The 17,276-nt window shown below is 38.3% G+C and overlaps 1 pseudogene; it reads left to right on the top strand.

Moving 5' to 3' along the window:
• The first annotated feature begins 15,676 nt into the window (after positions 1-15,676).
• Positions 15,677-16,441, top strand: LOC145545707 (MORF4 family-associated protein 1-like; annotated as a pseudogene).
• The last annotated feature ends 835 nt before the right edge of the window (positions 16,442-17,276 follow it).

The raw sequence follows: 17,276 nt of genomic DNA, 5'->3' as shown, positions 1-17,276 counted from the left end.
CTACGTTCAAATGTCATCTTCTAATTGGAGAGTCTATTGGATAAACTCACGTAAAATAGCTAGTTCTTCACTACTACTCCCATTCCTCTATCCTTTTTTGTGGTACTCTTCACCATCCACCATGTTGTATATTTACTTGCTTAGTTTTGTCCTATTTTCTCACCACCACTAGAATTTAAGCTCCATGAGAGCAAGGACTTTGTTCACTTCTGTATTCTTCAACAATTGGAACAGTACCTGGCAATTGGGCATGCAATAAATTCTTATTGATTGGGGGCATAAATATCATAATCACATTGTCTTTAATCTTATTCTTGACATCTATAAATTGGTAAAGGTTTCTGACCTAATAGAAGCAATTGAAGTGAGAGCTTTTACATTAAACTTACTTTGTTCCATATGTTATGGGCTATTTTTTTTAAGTGACTTGTCATCATCCATTCTTTCCTTCCCTCATTGCTATCACATTAGTCCATTTAATTTCAAACATAAACAATACTACCTGATCATACATCCAGAGTATTAGACTTTTTTCTCTACTTTGTTTCTCAAGATTTGTACTAGCTGACAAGGGGAAGAAGGATAAGACCTAGTGCTAAAATGTATGGTTGACATTTTCCTAGTGGTTTGGGAAGGAACCAGTAATTTTGAAAGGTAGAGAAAAAGAGAAAACAAAAGAAAAATGACTCTTCCTGGCAGCACTGTTTCTTAACCCTGGTTTTTTGGTTACTAAGTACATAGCATTTGAGAGCTGCTGCTCTTATAATGCCCCTCTACATTATCATGATGATTGAAAGGCAGAATTTGATCACCTGCAGTTTATTGTTAAGGATGCATAGTAGTTATCACAATGCATAACTGAATTAATAGAGCAGGAATCTGTCCAGGATGGCTGCCACTGTTGTTTAGTCTCCAGGCTCTGATTGTAGACCGCTGGTCACTCCCCACACTTAACTAGCACAATACAAGCTTCTTGCTGTGACACCATTTTCTTACTCCGTCCCGCTGAGGTAACCTCGTTACTTACAAAAAGAAAGCTGCCTCAGGAATGGTTGAGACTCTTTGCTGCTTACAAAAAACATTATTCTATAACCATTGTGAAGAACATAAGGTAACTTGAAGAGTCAAAGAATTAAAAACAAGGATAAATCCTGAGAAAGGGTATTTGACACGCTTTTGGGGTCAAAGAAGAAGAAAATCTAAGAAATTCTAGAGGGTAGATTATTTTGATCCTCCAGTTGGGAGTGGAGGAAAAAGAAAGCAAATGAGGATTATGAACTAGAAAAAGGACTAACATGTGGGTAGTTATTTCCTTAACTTGAGATGTATAGGAATGAAATTAAATAGATACTGCTGACAAAAATGATTCAACTGGGGGCTTCCCCGGTGGCTCAGTGGTAAAGAACCTGCCTGACAGTGCAGGAGACACGGGTTCAATTCCTGATCCGGGAAGATCCCACATGTGAAGGAGCAACTTAACCCAAGCTCCACAACTACTTAGCCTGTGCTCTAGAGCCTGGGAGCCACAACTACGGAAGCTCCCATGCCCAGAAGCCAGGCCAATGAGAAGCCCTCACACCACAGCTAGGGAGTAGCTTTCCACTTGCCAAAACTAGAAAAAGCCTGCACACAGCAACAAAGACCCAGCACAGCCAATACATAAATAAATAAAATTATTGTTTAAAATGATTCTACTGGTAAGCTTCACTATAGGTGGGGATGTTAATCCAGCTCATTTCCAGTCTTCTCCACCTTGGATTAACCTCACCTAGTTGCCATACACTTCTCTTCATAACCTAAATACCTAAAAATGAAAGTCTGTTTCAATTGTTATTGTTCCCTGAAATGAGTCATAACACCAAATATCCCAAAACTATAAAATGGGGTGTTGGGACCCAACAAATGCTTGCTACAGGTGATCTTAATCCTAAAAAAATGACCATTTTACACAAAATACTATAAACTACTCTTATTCTCTTAGATCATCCTATTCTTATAAGATACTCTATCCAGAGGATCAGAAAGAAAGCTCAACACTTTTTCTCTTTGATCCTCTTCTCTCTTCCTTCATAGACTTAATGAAGACATCTGGCTGACAATAGTCATGTTGTCAAATTAGACAAGAAATAGCCCAATTTGCCTTGTCATCTACCAAAAAAAAAAAAGGAAAACAAAAAGGAAGTCAGAACTATATCCACTTTATCTTGCCTTCAACCCATTCCTTGCTAATTACAAGAAGAATGAAGGATGCTGAATGGTTTTACAATTCTTTTACTATCTATGCTCCCTCCTGAAAAATGAAACTTTATTACTACTTATTATACCATAAGCAGCATGCATAAAACCAGGAGAGAAATTGCCACAGAGAAAAGTGGATAATAAATACCTGTGGCTCAAATGCTTTATCCACTGTGTAGAAAACTCTACCTTTTAGAATGGAAGAAGTTGAATAGAAAAAAAAAGGAAAGCAGGTTCCCCAAGATCTTGAAAAATCAGTTCCAAGTTTCCACAAATAAGTAGATCTGCAAATGATGTATGTAAAATGCTGACCCACTCATATCTATTCCCCATGTAGCCTCTCTTGTCTTTATCCTTCATTCAGATTTATTCTTTCTCTTCTCTCCTTCTTTTCTATAACATTTCAGCAGAAGCCCAACAGATAATGTCCATATAGACAAAGCTATGGTTTTTCTAGTAGTCATGTACAGATGTGAGAGTTGGACCATAAAGAAAATTGCACTGAAAAATTGATGCTTTTGAATTGTGATGTGGGAGAAGACTCTTGAGAGTCCCTTGGAAAGCAAGGAAATCAAACAAGTCAATCCTAAGGGAAATCAACCCTGAACATTCATTGGAAGGACTGATGCTGAAGCTAAAGCTCCAATACTTTGGCCACCTGATGCAAGGAGCTGACTCACTGAAAAGACCCTGATGCTGGGAAAGGTTGAGGGCAAAAGGAGAAGGCAGATAGAGGATGAGATGGTTGGATGACATCACCAATTCAATGGACATGAGTTTGAGCAAACTCAGGAAGATAGTGCAAGACAGGAAAACCTGGTGTGCTGAAGCCCGTGGGGTTGCAAAGAGTTGGACACAACTTAGCATCTGAATAACAACAACATATAATGTAAAAACAATGAAAAGACAGAGACCATCTCTTGTGCCCATTTGGGAATTACTTGTTTGTGTATACTATTCTAAGTTCTTAGAAGGCAAATACATTTGTATTATCTAGGACTATTTCCTATAATAGATAAGTACATAACTGATAATATTTGATGGTTTCATGAAGTTGTATTTAGACTCAGTTTCCCTATAGCTGATGAGCAGCTCAATCCAAAATGTTTGTTTTTTCACAGATATTGGTCTTTATTGGCTGCAGTCTATTCACCGTTCCCTGATTTTCTTTCAAGAAACTACCTCTTCCCTATTGTATGTTGTTACGGTGGAAAGGTAATTATATGGCTTTGGAGACCAAGGGACCCAGGTCCTTTATGTGGTAAACCCAAGGGTCAGACATTTGACAACCTCAGCCAACCAGTTTTTCTCTCCTGGGACTGGGAATCTTGAGAATGTGATGCAACAATGAAGCAAACATTAAGGAGAAGATTTCATTTCAGTGGCCGCTAAGGAGGTGTCTTTTGCCATGGGTGGTCGTTGTTCTTCCTGGTCCTCTAAAGCTCTCTTTGCTTCTCTTTGGTTCCAAGCTTATCCTCACAGCCTCCTTACCTGTTATTCCTGCGTACACAAACACCGTATCCATCGCCATCATAGTCTTAAGTAAATTCTCTTTTAAGTTAATAGCAGTCAGTTCGTATTGATCATAATTAGAGAAACTGATAGATTACCCTAGAGATAAAAGGGAACTTCAAAAAATAATTTACAAGCTCTTTCTGATTTCAGTGAAACTGCATGTGAGAGGAAAATTCAAAAGGGTATTTCTCTGCCACGTGGAGAAACAGAACACATGACTAATTAAAAACATATTTTTTAAACTATTCTCATATTTAAATACTTTCAGGCCTTTCTGGGGAAATATGAGCCAAATTTTAAGAGAAAGGGGAGCAGTTATTGACGTGAGAGTGTTTCTGTGCTTCAGGAAAGAGTTAGTGAGAAGGATATTCATAGACAAAAAAAAATAGGGGTTTTAACTTGACTTGTTGTGAAGTCTGACACATTCTAAAGTTTTTCTAGGTTAGGGAGAGTTCGAGATGAAAGCCTGAATGGTCAGTGTAATGGTAATGGAGTGAGTGGATGTGACAAGAGGATATGTCATCAAGGGCCCCAATTAATACTTATGTTGACAGGCAGCTGAGTCATGAAATGACAGTGAGCAAAGAACTGTGAATGAGTTGAGAGAAACCTATGGACAAGCAAAGATCACATAAGAAAACAAAAGATTTCACACCCTCAGACAAAATGTGATAATGGCTCCACTTGGTTAATACTAGTTATTAATTTTACTGAGAAACTTCAGTATTGATCACTAATTTTATTAGGAATTTACCTTGATAATCTGTCTCTAATTTTCTCGAATGTTATTGGAAAAACCTCAAAAATTGTGAATTCTGTGACATAGTGATTTACCATAGTGTGGACAACACAGAGCTTGCAGTGAATGGAGTGCTGGTGTGTGTGTGTGTGTGTGTGTGTGTGTGGTAAGAATACAAGCGTAAGTGTACAGAAAAGCAAGATGGGAAGAACGGAGGAAAATTCAAGCCTGAATCAAGATTCATACTGGAAAGAAATAAAAGCCAACGTGAAGATTGCAAATGCTTAAGGGGTTATAGAAAAGAAAAACGTAACAGAATACTTATATAAGAGCTCTGTTAAAGAGAAAGAAGAGCTGGAAAAAATAACAGAACTGACTGAAGAAGGAGCAAGAGAACTACATGTACTACAGTGTACAAATAGATTCAAGAAAAATGCTATACTTATGTCAAGAAAATTGCTGATAAAGAAAAGGTCTTTGGATTGGGTCATCCATATGTGTTTTAGCACGGCATTCTTTTTTCTGATTTTTAATGAAAATACATCAATTGTTAAATTTGATGAAACACTGAAGGGCATTTAGAAGATGCTGTAGATCTATTGATGATGTTTCACCACCACGTAATTATTTCAGAGAGCAGGCTGAATATATTCATGTCTATTTCAGTGGCTACAATTACAGAGCTAGGGACTTGAAGCCCTATTAGCATCAGAATATGTGTGCTTGCACCGAGGATAAAGGAGGGAGAAGATAGGGAGTTTGGGATGGATATGCACACACTGCTACATTTAAAATAGACAACCAGCAAGGACCTACTATATCACACAGAGAACTCTGCTCAATAGTTAAGTGGTAGCCTGGATGGGAGGGGAGTTTGTAGGAGAATGGATACATGTACTTGTATGGCTGAGTCCCTTTGCTGTCCACCTGAGACTATCAGAACGTCATTAATTGTCTATACTCCAATATAAAATAAAAAATTACACACACACAAAAGATGTGTGCTTGACTAGCAAGAATGAAACAAAAAGAGATAAATCCAAAGTCAGTTGTAGGGGCAGATCTACAAATTATGATTTTTTAAATTATTGTACATGGCAAGAAAAGCACTTTGGAGACAAACACACTTGGGTTCAAATTTGAGCTCAGCTCAGCTCTTTTCTGGGTGTGTGACCTCAGACAGTTATTCAGTCTCTTCAAGCTTCAGTACTCTCATCTGTTTTTTTTGTTTTTAAAGACAAATGCTGTATGATCTCCTTCCGTGAGGGTTGAATTGGATAGCGTTTAATTGGACAGTTTAGTTGAATTGGACAGTCGGTGATCTGGGGAAGGGAATGGCAACCCACTCCAGTATTCTTGCCTGGAGAAACCCGTGGACAGAGGAGCCTGGCAGGCTACAGTCCATGGGTCACAAAGAGTTGGACACAACTGAGTGACTTTCACTTCACAGTCAGTGATATAAAAAGTGTTTGATACTAGAGTTATTGTTTAATACCTGGACATATGTAGTAAGATTTCAGAAGCTCCGACTTGCTATTTCCCTTCTTTTCTCAACTCTACCACCACCAGAAGGGAGAAAAAAAAACCTCACTGATACTCAAAAGAAAATCTGAAAACCCCTTTTTAGATTAAATCATTTCACTAAAGATTGTGTGGGCTTCCCTGATAGTTCAGTAGTAAAGAATCTACCTGCAATGCAGGAGACGTGGGTTCCATCCCTGGGTCAGGAAGACCACCTGGAGGAAGAAATGCCAACCAACTTCAGTATTCTTGCCTGAGAAATCTGATGGACAAAGGAGCCTGGTGAGCTACAGTCCACAAGACTAAGTGACTGAACACACATTCACAAAGATTGTGTACTATTTAAAAATTTTAAAAATACTTTATAAAAGATAGTATAATAGCTTCATCAGTCATTCTTACCTCAACTTATGAAGATTTATGAACTCCTCTGTGTTGAATGCGTTTTAATGGAAAGTCCATGCAAGCCCTGAACCCATTTGCAGTGGTGGTGTGGGTAAGAGGAAAAAGGGGAACTGGGAGTACAGAGACAAGTTTTATCTTCTTTATGGTTATTTTCCAGGGACTAACTTGGAGAGTTTAGAAGTGTTATTGGGAGGTGGGGGGTGAAAAGATCTGTTTGATATTCAACAGTTATGACTTCCCAGTGTACCTTGAGGGTAAAATATAAAAGTCTTGATTAATATGCAGACATTCATAATGCGGGCTTCCCTGCTAGCTCAGTTGGTAAAGAATCCACCTGCAATGCAGGAGACCCCAGTTCAATTCCTGGGTCAGGAAGATCCGCTGGAGATGGGATAGGCTACCCACTCCAGTATTCTTGGCCTTCCTTCCCTTGTGGCTCAGCTGGTAAAGAATTCACCTACAATGCAGGAGACCTGGGTTTGATCTCTAGGTCGGGAAGATCCCCTGGAGAAGGGAAAGGCTACCCACTCCAGTATTCTGGCCTAGAGAATTCCATGGACTGTATAGTCCATGGGGTTGCAAAAAGTTGAACATGACTGAGCAAGTTTCACTTTCACTCTTCATTCCTAATACATTTTTATTTATACATAGTCCTTATTCGTAGAACGCTTGGGAGTTTATTACATTACAATTCAGCCTCCACTTATTTTTACAGGTGTGTCAGTTAAGTGTGTAAGGAGGAGGTATAATTCTGTTATCTTCAGGTTACAGATACAGGAAAGAGAGCAGAGACAGATAAAACAATTTATCTATGGTCTCACCACCTGTGAATTGTCAAGTAAGGCATGGAACTGGTCGTGTACTAGATACCTCTCTTGTCAGGTAAGGGTACCAGAGTCCCATGCCAGCAGAGAATTGTCTTTTTCTGAACCCTCAGTGTCAACAGATGGAAAGATGGGAAAGTGGGGTTCAGGGAAATCAGAATGAACAGTTTAGTAGACAACGAGTCATTGAAGATATGGTTGCTGTAGATTTGGTGGCTGTTAGGTAAGGTGGGAATCGAGGCTGGTCTAAAGTTCAGAGCAGCTTTCTGTTGATTAGATGAGTGTCTCTATAAAGCCCTGAGAGCTCTCCCCTGCTGCCCCTCCCATTACATCCTCCTTGTGCTGGCTTCAACCTGGTGTTTGTTGAGTAAGTCCCTCTGCAGCTCTGCCACGGTTGAATGGGTCCTGAATCTTAACCTTGGTGCATCTCCGCCACCAGACCAGAATCACCTGGCAGCCAGTCTTCAAGGCACAATTTGGCACATACAGAGCTCTGGCACTGAGCCAACTCCGAGGCCAGACTTTCACTTTGTCTCTCCAGTTATTTTTATCTCGAAGGTCACCATTCAAAGGAAAATAAAGGAACACCCAACATGAGTGGGCTTCCCTGATAGCTCAGTTGTTAAAGAATCCACCTGTGATGCAGGAGACCCCGGTTCTATTCCCGGGTGGAAAAGATCCACTGGAGGCGGGATAGACTACCCACTCCAGTATTCCTGGGCTTCCCTTGTGGCTCAGCTGGTAAAGAATCCGCCTGCAATGAGGGAGACCTGGGTTTGATCACTGGGTTGGGAAGATCCCCTGGAGAAGGGGAAGGCTATGCACTCCAATATTCTGGCCTGGAGAACTCCATGGACTGTGTATAGTCCATGGGGTCACAAAGAGTCAGAAACGACTGAGCGACTTTCACTTTCAACATGAGTATTTTCACATAGGGATAACAAATGAGCACTCATTTGTTCTTTTTGCTTATAAAAATCTACCTCGCTTGTTTCTTGAGAAAAATGAAATGAGATGGTAGAATAATTATTAAAACTGAATGTTTAAGAATAAATGATTAAGATCATTTATTCTGGGTAAAGTTATGAAAAGATGTCTAAAGCTTTAAATCATAGTCTTTCATACTGTTTATGATTATGAACAGCTTGAATTTAGGTCAGAAAAATGACATTCAGAAATTTGGTATGGAAGACTTCCCCGGTGGTCCAGTGGTTAAGACTCCACACTTTCAATGCAGGGCATTCGAGTTCCATTTCCGGCTGGGGAAAAAGGCTCCCACATTCTGGGAAGCACAACAAGAAAAAAAATTGCAATGGCTTATTTGCAAACGCCTTCCCCTGACACTTAAAGAAAACCAAAATAAAGTCCCCACCGATTTTTTCTAGTTTTGGGCTTTTTTTGGAAATAATTGACATATATCACTGTATATGTTTAAAGCATGATGGCTTGATTTACATATATTATGAAATGATTGTCACAATAGGTTTAGTTAATACCCATCTTCTCACATAGATACAAGAAAAAAAAATCACCTTGTGATGAGAACTCTTAGGAGTTCTATTAACAGTCACTCTGTTAACAACTTTCCTATATATCATAGGAAAACAGTGTTAACCAGAGTCATCATGTTGTACATTACATTTCTAGTACTTATTTAATCTCTTAATTAGAAGTTTGCACTTTTTGATCACACTCCGCCAATTTCTCCTCATCCCATATTTTACTCTTTATTGTTATTATTATTATTTTAAAAACTGCTCTTTAAGGGCAGTTAAAGTTTTACAGCAAAATTAGGGGAATGGTACAGAGATTTCCCATATATTCCCTGCTCCAACACATGTGTAGCCTCCCCTGTTATCAACATCCCTCACCAGAGTGGTACATTTGTTACAGCTGATGAACCTACACTGGCACATCATAAGCACCCAAAGTCCATAGCTTACATTACAGTTCACTCTTCGTGGTATTCATTCTATGGGTTTAGACAAATATATAATGACCAGTATCTTTCATTAAGGACTTCCCTGGTGGCTCAGTGGTAAAGAACCCACCTGCCAATCCAGGAGACAGGGGTTCGATCCTTGGGTCTGGAATATCCCCTAGAGAAGGAAATGGCAACCCACTCCAATATTCTTGTCTGGAAAAACCCCATGGACAGAGGAGCCTTGCTGGCAACAGTCCATGGGGTTGCAAAGAGCCTGACATGACTTAGTGATTCAACAACAATCTTTCATTATGGTATCATATAGAGTATTTTCACTGCCCTAAATATCCTTTGTAATCAGCCTATTCACTTCCTCAACCCTGGCAAACACTCATTGCTGATCACTGATTTTACTAGGTCCATAGTTTTTCCTTTTCCAGGACACCATACACTTTAAGATTGGCTTCTTTCACTTAGCAATACACATTCAAGTTTCCTCCACGTATTTTCATGGCTTGATAGCTACTTTCTTTTTAGTTCTGCATAATGCTCCCTTGTCAAAATGTACCAGAGCTTTTTTATGCTTTCATCTACTGAAAGACATCTTGGTTGCTTTCAAGTTTTGACAATCTTGAATAAAGCTTTTATAAACATTCATGTGTAGGTTTTTTGTGGACATATTTTCCCACTCCTTTGGGTAATACCAAGGAGTGCAATTGCTGTATCACATGATCAAAATGCTTGATTTCATTAAAAAAAATAAACATGAAACTGCTTTAAAGTGCTTATACCATTTTGTGTTCCCACCAGCAATGAACAAGAGTTCCTACTTTTCCACATGTTTGTTAGCAGTTGGTGTTGACGGTGCTTTAGGTTTTGGTTGTCCTAATAGCTAGGTGATGGAAGCTCACTGTTTTAGTTTGAAGTTCCCTAGTAACATATGATGTCAAGCATCTTATCCTCTGCTTGTTTGCCATCCATATACCTTCTTTGGTGAGGTCTCTATTCAGGCCTTTGGCCTTTTTGAAATCTAGTTGTTTGTTTTCTTATTTTTGACTTTTACAAGCTCTTTGTATGTTTTGGATAACGGTCCTTTATGAGATGTGTTTGCAGGTATTTTCTCCCAGTCTGTGGCTTGTCTTCTTATTCTCTTGACAGTGCCTTTTGCAGGGACGTATTTTTAATTTTAATGAAGTCTAGCCTATCAATCATTTTTTTAATGGATCATTCCTCTGGGTATCTAAAAATTCATCACATATCAATGTCATCTAGTTTTTCTCCTATGTTATCGTCTAGTAGTTTCATAGTTTTATGTTTTACATTTAGGTCTATGATCCATCTTGAGCTGTAACTTCCAGTATAATACTGAAAAGGAGTTGTAAGAGGGGACATCCTTTCCTTGTACTTGGTATAACTGGGAAAGCTTCAAGTTTCTCACTATTAAATATAGTGTTAGCTTGAGGGTTTTTTTTCTTTATCAAGTTGGAAAAGTTCCCATCTATCAAAAAGGAGTCTTTAATTAAAATGAGTTTTGGATTTTATCAAATGCTTTCCTGCATCTATGATAAGATCATGTGTTTTTTTTATTTTAACCTGATATTATAATGAATTACATTAATTGATTTTAAAATATTGAACCAGTCTTGCACACCTAGGATAAGTTGCACTTGGTTGTGGTTTATAAGTCTTTTTATATATTGTTGGATTTGATTTGCTAATATTTTGTTTATGATTTTTACATCATTTTCATGGGAGATATGTCTGTAGTTTTCTTGCAATGTCTTTGTCTGGTTTTGGTATTAGGATAATGCTGACTTCATAGAATGAATTATAAAGTTTTTCCTCTGTCTATATCTTCTGGAAGACATTGTAGAGAATTGGTATAATTTCTTCCTAAGATGTTTCATTGAAATCACCAGTGAACCTCTTTGGACTTGGGGCGTACTGTTTAGAAAGTAGTTAATTCAATTCCTTTAACATATTTAGACCTATTCAGATGGCCTATTTCTTCTTGTGTGAGTTTTGGCAAATTGTATCTTTAAAAGAATTGGCTAGTTTCAACAGGTTATCAAATATGTGCACATAAAGTTGTTCATAGTATTCCTTTATTATTCCTTATTTATTTTATTATTATTCTAATAATATCATCTCAAAATATGTATAGCAAAACTTTATCAGAATTACAAGGGTAAGTATTCAAATCCACAATAAAAGAGTTCTTTATGCAACTCTCACTAACTTACTAGAGTAAGAAGACAGGAATTCAGGAAGGATATAGAAGAATCAAATAACATTATAGCAAACTTGAATTTTTCAAATACACATGGATTGTTTACAAAAATTAGTCTCTCAAGAATACAGCTGAGAATAGGAAATTAAGTAAAATAATTTAAAATGAAGTAAAGCTGGACAGCTGCATGCAAATCAATGAAGTTAGAACATACCCTCATATAATACACAAAAATAAACTCAATATGGCTTAAAGACTTAAGTATAAGATAGGACACCATAAAACTCCTAGAAGAGAACATAGACAAAACATTCTCTGACATAAATCGTACCAATGTTTTCTTAGGCCAGTTTCCCAAGGCATTAGAAATAAAATAAAAAATAAACAGATGGGACCTAATCAAACTTATAAGCTTTTGTTTGCTTATAATGTTACAGTAAAGGAAAATATAAACAAAATGAAAAGACAACCTACAGATTGAGAGAAAATATTTGCAAATGATATGACTGATAAGGGCTTAATCTCCAAAATATACAAACAGCTCACACAACTCAAGAGCAACATCAACAAAAAAACCAACCTAAAGAAGATATACAGATGGCCATTAGGCACATGAAAAGATGTTCATTATCACTAATTATTAAAGAAATGCACATCAAAACTGCAATGAGGTACCACCTCACACCAGTCAGAATGGCCGTCACTTAAACGTCGATAAATAACGAATGTTAGAGGGGGTGTGGAAAAAAGGGATCCCTCCTACATGGTTGGTGGGAATATAAATTGGTGTAGCCACTGTAGAAAGCTGTATGGAGGTTCCTTAGAAAACCAAAAATAGAGTTGCCATATGACCCAGCAATCCTATTCCTGGCCATATATTCAGACAAAACTATAATTTGAAAGGATGCATTCACCCTGATGTTCAAAGCAGCACTATTTATAATAGCCAAGACATGTAAGCAACCTAAGTGTCCATTGACAGATGAATGAATAAAGAAGATTTGGCAAATATATACAATGGAATGTCAATCAGTCATAAAAAAGGATTAAATAATGCCATTCCCAGAAACATGGATGAATCTAGAGATTATCATACTAAGTAAAGTAAGTCAGAAAGAGAAAGACAAATGCCATATGATATCACTTACACACGGACTCTAAAATATGACACAAATGAATATATCTACAAAATAGAAACAGTCTCACAGACATAGAGAACAAATTTGTGGTCATCAAGGGGGTTGGGTGGGGGAAGGAAGGATTGGGAGTTTGGGATTAACAGATGCAAACTATTATATACTAAATGGATAAATAACAAGTCCCTATTGTACAGTACAAGGAACTATATTCAATATCCTGTGATAAACCATAATGGAAACAAATATGAAAAATAATATATATGTACAACTGGATCATTTTGCTGTATAGCAGAAATTAACACAACAGTGTAATCAAATATACCTCAATAAAATTTTTAAAAATAAAGAAAATGAAGAGAATATAAAGATAAGAACAGGAATTAAGGTCTCTGTTCATATTCTTGTGTGTGTGTGTTTGCTCTTGTTTTGTTTTCATTTGCTTTTGAAAATCCTTTAAAAATATAAAAATTATTCTTAGCTCACTGAGCCAAACAAAACAGGCCATGGGTCAGATTTGGCCTGAGAGCTTTGGTTTTCTGACTCCTGCTATAGATCATACAGACAGTAAAATGATCATAAGAAGATATTATGAAAAACTTCATGCCAATAAACTAAAAAATTCAGATAACACAGACAAAAACACAAGCTACAAACGAATACAAGAATAGAAAGCCTAAATTGTTTTATAACTATTGAAGAAACTGGATTGGTAATATAATTCCTTCCCACAGAGAATAACCACAGGCCCAGATGGCTTTGCTGGTGAATTCTATCAAACATTTAAACAGACTTTTCTAGAGGACAGTAAACCAGGGACTACTTCCCATCATTTTTAAGGGAGCTTAATAACCTTGATATCAAAACATGACAAAAACATCATGAGAAAGAAAAATTCCAAGCCAATGTCACTCACAGATTGAGAAAAGTCCAAGTAAAATATTAACAAATCAAATTTAGCAAAATATAAAAATTTGGGTTTATTCCAGGAATACAAAATTGATTGAACAGCCAAAAATCAATCAATGTAATTTATCACATTAATGGAAGAAGAGAAAAACCACATGAATATCTTAATAAATGGAGAAAATACTGTGATAAAATTCACTGTTTATAATATTTTTAGCAAAAGAGGAAGAGAATGGAATTTCTCTATTTCAAAAACAGTATCAACAAGAAATACACAGCAAGCATTAAGGTTAGTTGTGAAATGATAAAAGCGTTCCTACTGAGACCTGGAACAAGACAAGCATGTCTGCTATCACTATTCCATTCAACACTGAACTGAAGGTCCGAGACAGTGCAAAGAGGGAACATAGCTATTATAGGAGAGAGAGAGACAATTGGAATGGAAGAAATAAAAAATAACACTTTCTCATTATTCACAGATGGTACATGTGTGTGTTCACAGACATTCCAAAGCAGGAATGTAAATGGGGCAGCCATTTTGGAAAATAATATGGAGGAAAATAATTAAATACACACCAATAGAACTACCATATCATCTAGCAAATTCCAGTTCTGAGTGTTTATCTGAAGGAAACTAAATAACTATCTCAAAGAGATACCTGCAGAATAGTAAGTTGAGTTCCCTGTGCTATACAGTAAGTTTTTATTCAGTTCAGTTCAGTCGCTCAGTCGTGTCCGACTCTTTGCGACCCCATGAATTGCAGCACGCCAGGCCTCTCTGTCCATCACCAACTCCTGGAGTCTACCCAAACCCATGTCCATCGAGTCAGTTATGCCATCCAACCATCTCATCCTCTGTTGTCCCCTTCTCCTCCTGCCCCCAATCCTTCCCAGCATTAGGGTCTTTTCCAATGAGTCAACTCTTCACATGAGGTGGCCAAAGTATTGGAGTTTCAGCTTCAACATCAGTCCTTCCAATGAACACCCAGGATTGATCTCCTTTAAGATGGATTGATTGGATCTCCTTTCAGTCCAAGGGACTCTCAAGAGTCTTCTCCAACACCACAGTTCAAAAGCATCAATTCTTCGGCGCTCAGCTTTCTTTACCGTCCAACTCTCACATCCATACATGACCACTGGAAAAACCATAGCCTCGACTGGACAGACTTTTGTTGGCAAAGTAATGTCTCTGCTTTTAAATATGCTATCTAGGTTGGCCATAACCTTCCTTCCAAGGAGTAAGCGTCTTTTAATTTCATGGCTGCAATCACCATCAGCAGTGATTTTGGAGCCCAAAAAAATAAAGTCAGCCACTGTTTCCACTGTTTACCCATCTATTTCCCATGAAGTGATGTGACCAGATGCCATGATCTTAGTTTTCTGAACGTTGAGCTTTAAGCCAACTTCTTCACTCTCCTCTTTCACTTTCATTAAGAGGCTCTTTAGTTCTTCTTCACTTTCCGCCATAAGGGTGGTGTCACTGCATATCTGAGGTTATTGATATTTCTCCCGGCAATCTTGATTCCAGCTTGTGTTTCTTCCAGCCCAGCGTTTCTCATGATGTACTCTGCATAGAAGTTAAATAAGCAGGGTGACAATATACAGCCTTGATGTACTCCTTTTCCTATTTGGAACCAGTCTGTTGTTCCATGTCCAGTTCTAACTGTTGCTTCCTGAGGTTTTTATTAGTTATCTATTTTATCTGAAACTAATATAATATTGTATATTAATTATGAAAGTGTAAGTGTGAGTCACTCAGTCATGTCCAACTCTTTGCAACCCTATGAACTATAACTAGTTAGGCTCCTTTGTCCATGGCATTTCCCTGGGAAGACTACTAGAGAGGTTGCCATTTCCTTCTCCAGGAGATCTTAGCCAGCCAGGGATTGAACCCACATTGCCTGCATTGGCAGGCACGTTCTTTACCACTGAGCCACCAGGGAAGCCCGATGGTTATGTTACCTACTTGTGCTAGTTATTTTACTATATATAATCATCAAATTGTACACCTTAAATTTACACAACACTGTATGTCAATTATATCCCAGTAAAGCTGGGGTGAGGGAGAAGAAACTCCATAAGAATTACCGATATTTGGCACTAACAAGAGAGTTCAACGAGTTGCTATATAAAATACACAAAAGCATTTCTTTTTGCATGACAGGTCTTAAGTCTCCTCCTCTGTTATCTTCTAGAGGCTTCAACTAGACACAAACGTATTTCTGTATATCAGCGATGAACAGTCAGAAAATAAAGAGTTTAGACCATTTATACAACAAAACTAAAAACACCCAATTAGCGAACATCTAACCTAACATAAGATACACAGGACTGGCTGTGTTGTGAAAGAATCGGTAACACCAGTGAGTTGAGGGCTCCGCTGTATGCCTGTGAGGCGTTTCTTTCCAGATCAGCTGGGAAGTGGGAGGAGTAAAGGGAAATTTTTAAAAGATAATTCGGGAATACTGTTGACCTGGAGTGTGGGTCACATCGACTGCCGCAGAGATTGTTGAGCAGTAACAGTCCCGGGGCTGTGGATCTGAAGCAGCGGCAGAAAAAGTGGGGACCTCGGACCTGGACCAAATGGAAGCTCTGGAGGAGGTGGGTGTGCTGGAGCCCTAGATAGATTTCGAGCAATTTCTGCCCCTAGGCATCAACTGCCTGCGGGAGGACATCAAAGCGCTCACCTGAGAACCCAGGAGTGCATGTCTGAGGACCAGGAGCAAGTGGTGGGAGATGGAACATCCGCTCATCCAGATGAAAACGCAGGTGGAGGCCTCGGAGCAGGGCACCTTGAATCGCATTCGGCCTCCCTATGGGGAGGCTGACGACAGAGTATCCGAGTTGTGCGAGAAAGCCAAGGGAAAAGCCAAGGAGATGGAGAAAGAGGCAGAGATGTCAACGGAACTGGTCTGGCGCATGGAGGAAAGTGAATCACCCGGAAGGAGGGTCACAGGTTCACAGGTGATGGACTCTGGTCAACTGGTAAGATTGGGCTGACACCTCGAGGAAACTGACGCAGCTTGTTATTTTCTCTATTTTGTTTTTGTATGTTTTTCACCCCCCATGTAACAGTCTCCCTTAGGGTCCGTGGTGGGTGACCTCCTTAGAGGTTTAGATTGTCAAATACATTTGGTTCTTAAAAAATAACTTTTGTTTGAGAAATACTCTAGTAGGGGATATGGGGCTTAATAAATAGCTGTTTCAGTGGTCAGATTTATTTTGTTACTTTGTTGTGTTTTTTAAATGTTGGGCAAGGCCCAACAGTGGCTGTCACCCATGTGACCAGATTGTTTTAAGTGTATGTTGATGTTTATGTTTATGTACTTGGTTTATTGTTGCTTTTATAGAATTCGAAGAGATTCTAGAAAATATATTAAAATTCAGTGGACTAGCTAGATTACAAAATGGCAATCAATGGAAAGCCAATGGACTAAGAATAGTGAGGGTACCCTTAAAGAAATTCATGGTGGGAGAACTTACTCTACAAGACACTGGTAGTTTTCCTCATGTGGCTGTAATGAAGACAGTAGCATATTAATGAAAGGATAGGCAAAATAACGAGATAAAATCAAGACTGTGCATTTATAGATTCCTGAATGACTAAGATAACACTTCTGAACCTCAGGAAAAGCAAAACTTTACAATAAATGTTGTTAAGAATATTGGTTATCCCCTTTGGGGGTTGCTGGGGATGGAAGCAGGGGGAAATGGACTTGAATTCAATTACATACAATTCAGAAACAGCAGCTCCAGATGGATTGCAGATTTAAATGTGAAATACAGAACTCTGAAGCTTTTAGAAGATAAGATAGATGAATATATTCATGATCTA

The sequence above is a fragment of the Giraffa tippelskirchi genome, chromosome 4 (genome assembly GCF_054371585.1).
Source record: "Giraffa tippelskirchi isolate mGirTip1 chromosome 4, T2T-mGirTip1v1.2.pri, whole genome shotgun sequence".
Classification (NCBI taxonomy): Eukaryota; Metazoa; Chordata; class Mammalia; order Artiodactyla; family Giraffidae; genus Giraffa; species Giraffa tippelskirchi.
This window is presented reverse-complemented; position numbering and strand designations above follow the sequence as displayed.